This window comes from Nomia melanderi, unplaced genomic scaffold (genome assembly GCF_051020985.1).
Source record: "Nomia melanderi isolate GNS246 unplaced genomic scaffold, iyNomMela1 scaffold0153, whole genome shotgun sequence".
NCBI lineage: Eukaryota > Metazoa > Arthropoda > Insecta > Hymenoptera > Halictidae > Nomia > Nomia melanderi.
The window spans coordinates 102,501-107,704 of NW_027475268.1; the positions used below are offsets into that span (position 1 = coordinate 102,501).

At 50.1% G+C, this 5,204-nt stretch overlaps 1 non-coding gene across 1 annotated transcript; it reads right to left on the reverse strand.

Moving 5' to 3' along the window:
• Positions 1 to 1,022: 1,022 nt before the first annotated feature.
• On the reverse strand, positions 1,023 to 1,177 carry LOC143175666 (5.8S ribosomal RNA). Its single transcript, XR_013000366.1, has one exon. It is a non-coding gene; the product is annotated as a 5.8S ribosomal RNA (ribosomal RNA).
• Positions 1,178 to 5,204: the final 4,027 nt, after the last annotated feature.

Sequence of the window (5,204 nt, forward strand, 5' to 3'; positions counted from 1 at the left end):
TCCGAAACGGGGATACAGAAACGTTACACCTCACAACACGATCTCCGTCTCTTCTCTATAGCAGAAACCGATAAAAATACACCTCCCGAAAGAGAGTATATGGTGATTCTTTTTATATATATATATTTCGAAATTCAACTGAACGTGGCGGAAGCGCACGGTGGTGGTCCAGCGAGGACACGCGACGACGGGGAATAAGAACTATTCGACCCGTTACGAATACGCATGCTCGTCCCGCACGATTTTAACACACACCGTGTTTTTCTCCAGTCGTCAAAGCGTTCGTGCGTCGAATTCGAAAAATAAAAAAAAGAAATACACCTTTTCTCTCTCTCTCGGGGTAAAAAGAGTCGATGTGTATTGTGTATAAAGGTTCTGCTGCGAGAAGTCTCGTTTTGCCGTGTGTTTCGGTAACGACGATCCTCCGAAACGTACATCTCATTCGTAAGAGAGGAAGAAAACAATCTCCCTGGGGCCAGTCGGTAATATACCGACATACGACGTGTCGTGCACATCCGTCTCACGCACGGTATACAAAATATGAATAAAACGTGTGTAGTCTCTCTCTCTCTCGACTTCTTAATATTTTCTTTCACCTCTGACGCATCATTTCAGGTGACGTCGGGAGCGCGGGAAAAAAAATTTTTCTAAACACACGAAACCGTTCATCTCACGAACAGCCGAAAAAGTTGTCGCTCAGATCCATATCGCAGTGGAGCGGTATCCGCGGGCGGTCGTAATTGAACGACGCACGACGCCGCGAACACTCACGCGAGTCCATACAAACGATTCCGATCGTTTTGCAACAACTAGAACGTACACTGTCCGTGAAATTCACAGAATTTTCGCGTGTCCGCGACAAACGCCGACGAGACACCCATCGTTCGCTCGTACGTAGCATCCTTCTCTTAACCCGACTCAGAAACGTTCTTTGCGCCCTTCGGTAAAAAAACGTTCGATCCGAAGAGGTGAACGACGGCGGGGATTTGACAGAGCTACGCAAGCAGTGTATGGTACGTAAACGACCCTCAGCCAGGCGTGGTCCAGGAATTGTATCCGTGGACCGCAATGTGCGTTCGAAATGTCGATGTTCATGTGTCCTGCAGTTCACACGTTGACGCGCAATTAGCTGCGTTCTTCATCGACCCACGAGCCAAGTGATCCACCGTTCAGGGTAATCGTATAAATTTTATATTTCACATATATAATTTTATTCTCATTTGTTCGACCTAATATCTCTCTTCTTTCAAAGAGAAGATAAAAGTTGATACCTGAATCTCCGACCAGCGCGCGAAGGAGATTCAGGCGTCGCCTTGGAGACGACACCGAAGCCTTTCGAGACGAAAAACGTTCAAGTAATATGTATATATTTCTCGACGTTCCGGGCGTATAGTGCATTCAAAAACCCGCGAAAGACGCAGAAGACTCGCACGCGTGGAAACGACGGGGATATATTTTGTATCCTACCCGATACTGAATCCATCGCGTGCAGTCGACCCTCGCGTTCTTCCGATCAGACGCATCTATTGTTGCGCGCATGTTTTCGCGTCGCATCGCGCGAAACGTTGCACGAATCGTACCGATCGATCGATTGAAAGCAAATAATGAAAAAAGACTTCACAGCTGGCTCTTTGCCGGTCATTCGTCCCATGTTATCTCTTGCCGCGAAATTGGCGCGCAAGAGTTGGGTGTCAGACGCGCGGCTTTAAAACGAGCTTCACGGCCGGTCCCTTCGTTACCGCTTTCGTTCTTTCTCTCGGAACGACCATGAACGAACACGACGAGCGACGCTACGGCATACACACGTCCACGGATTCGATTAAAAAAACAGACTTCACAGCTGGCTCTTTGCCGGTCATTCGTCCCATATTATCTCTTGCCGCGAAATTGGCGCGCAAGAGTTGGGTGTCAGACGCACGGCTTTAAAACGAGCTTCACGGCCGGTCCTCTCAATTCCGTGTACGGTACACGCAAGATGCGGGTTCCACTTCCAGACTACCCGGTCCCTTCTCTCTACGAGAATCGATAGTAGAAGAACGGCTCGAAAACGCGTCTCAGAGACTAGGGGAAAAGAAGCGGTATGCGAGCGAAACGAAAACGCATTATGGAAACGTCGCGAAACAATGTTCGACGGTTGCTCGGTTCCAATCGTGCGGCCGTTTCAATTTCTCGTGCGCTTCACCGTCCCTCCGTAACTCTGGCCGATCGCGTATACCGAAGAGCCGACACGCGCAAAAACCACAGGCATTGTATACTGTATATATATATGTTACAGTCACAGCCTTCGCGCGTTTTACTCTCCGACGCGGGGTTTCCACGACGAAAGAGAGACAGTTTCGTGGCGGGTGACTCGGCCGAATCGCTACGACGGGTATTTCTATTATAGAACGAATCATCGCCACCCTTTACCAGTGCCCGACGAAGGAATCACAAGGTCATCTGGAGTTTACAATGCCAGCGACGGTAATTCCAACGAAGACCCGATAAGTCAACTCATCGTTCTATTTCTCCCCGTACAGAAAAGCGAATCGACGCTAACGCACCTCGCGCAAGCACGAACGTTCTCTTCGCGTGGATCATCCCATCGTCGAAAGATGTAAAGACGCATTGGAGATCGTGGTCTCTGGCGGGCTCATTGCACGCCCCACTGCATATCTTTCCTCGAATCGAGAATGATTCGTCCACTAAGGCTGCGAAACTACGCGTCGAGGAAACTAGGGGAAAGAAGCGGGATGCGAGCGAAACGACAATACATTATGGAAACGTCGCGAAACAATGTTCGGCGGTTGCTCGTTTCCTCCTGCGGACGTTTCATTGCTCGGGCGCTTCACGTCCCTCCGTAACCTTCGCGCGATCGCGTGCCCCGGAGAGCCGGCAACCGGTGAACCACAGGCGTATAAACTATAGTCTTCTATAGCAAGCCTTCGGCGGTTACTCTCCGACGCGGGGATTCCACGACGAGAGAGAATTTCGTGGCGGGTGACATCGGTCGAAACGCTACGACGGGTATTTCTATTATAGAACGAATCATCGCCACCCTTTACCAGTGCCCGACGAAGGAATCACAAGGTCATCTGGAGTTTACAATGCCAGCGACGGTAATTCCAACGAAGACCCGATAAGTCAACTCATCGTTCTATTTCTCCCCGTACAGACAAGCGAATCAACGCTATCGCACCTCACGCATGCACGAACGTTCTCTTCGCGTGAATCGTCCCATCGTCGAAAGATATAGCCGCTTGGAGATCGTGGCCCATCAAGTTCTTCCGTAACTCCTGCGCGATCGCGTACCCCGGAGAGCAGGCAACCGGTGAACCACAGGCGTATAAACTATAGTCTTCTATAGCAAGCCTTCGCGTTTACTCTACGACGCGGGGATTCCACGACGAGAGAGATTTTCGTGGCGGGTGACACGGCCGAATCGCTACGACGGGTATTTCTATTATAGAACGAATCATCGCCACCCTTTACCAGTGCCCGACGAAGGAATCACAAGGTCATCTGGAGTTTACAATGCCAGCGACGGTAATTCCAACGAAGACCCGATAAGTCAACTCATCGTTCTATTTCTCCCCGTACAGAAAAGCGAATCGGCGCTATCGCACCTCACGCAAGCAGGAATGATCTCTTCGCGTGGATCGTCCCATCGTCGAAAGATGTAAGACGTACAGAAATCGTGGTCCATCACGATTATTCGTAACTCTCCGAGTCGCGTATCTGAGAGTAGGACAAACGGAGAACCACAGGCATAAATAATACTATATGTTTCTTATATAGTTAGCCTTCGCGTTTTACTCTCCGACATGGGGATTCCACGACGAGAGAGAGTTTCGTGGCGGGTGTCTCGGCCGAATCGCTACGACGGGTATTTCTATTATAGAACGAATCATCGCCACCCTTTACCAGTGCCCGACGAAGGAATCACAAGGTCATCTGGAGTTTACAATGCCAGCGACGGTAATTCCAACGAAGACCCGATAAGTCAACTCATCGTTCTATTTCTCCCCGTACAGAAAAGCGAATCGACGCTATCGCACCTCGCGCGAGCACGTAACTACTCTTCGCGTGGATCGTCCCATCGTCGAAAGATGTAAGACGCACGGAAATCGTGGCCCATCAACGTTTTTTTGTAACTCTGCCGATCGCGTATCACAGAGCCGAGACGCACATACCACAGGCGTATAATACCGTTTTCTTTCGTATGGTAAGCCTTCGCGTTTACTCTTCGGCGCGGGGTTTCCACGTCGAGAGAGACATTCGTGGCGGGTGACATCGGTCGAAACGCTACGACGGGTATTACTATTATAGAACGAATCATCGCCACCCTTTACCAGTGCCCGACGAAGGAATCACAAGGTCATCTGGAGTTTACAATGCCAGCGACGGTAATTCCAACGAAGACCCGATAAGTCAACTCAACGTTCTATTTCTCCCCGTACAGAAAAGCGAATCGACGCTGTTGCACCTCACGCAAGCACGAACGTTCTCTTCGCGTGGATCGTCCCATCGTCGAAAGATGTAAGACGCACGGAAATCGTGGCACATCACGTGTTTTCGGAACTCTGTCGACCGCGTATCTCAGAGACGACGCGCGCGAACCACTGGCATATACTATTATATATCGCGTTTTACCCTCCGACGCGGGGATTCCACGACGAGAGAGAGTTTCGTGAGCGGGTTGACTCGGAAGAAACGCTACGACGGGTATTTCTATTATAGAACGCATCATCGCCACCCTTTACCAGTGCCCGACGAAGGAATCACAAGGTCATCTGGAGTTTACAATGCCAGCGACGGTAATTCCAACGAAGACCCGATAAGTCAACTCAACGTTCTATTTCTCCCCGTACAGAAAAGCGAATCGACGCAATCGCACCATACGCGTGCACGTAAACAACTCTTCGCGTGGATCGTCCCATCGTCGAGAGACGTAAGTTTTCATAGTATGAATTCGCGTTTTACTCTCCGACGCGGGGATTCCACGACGAGAGAGAGTTTCGTGAGCGGGTTGACTCGGAAGAAACGCTACGACGGGTATTTCTATTATAGAACGCATCATCGCCACCCTTTACCAGTGCCCGACGAAGGAATCACAAGGTCATCTGGAGTTTACAATGCCAGCGACGGTAATTCCAACGAAGACCCGATAAGTCAACTCAACGTTCTATTTCTCCCCGTACAGAAAAGCGAATCGACGCAATCGC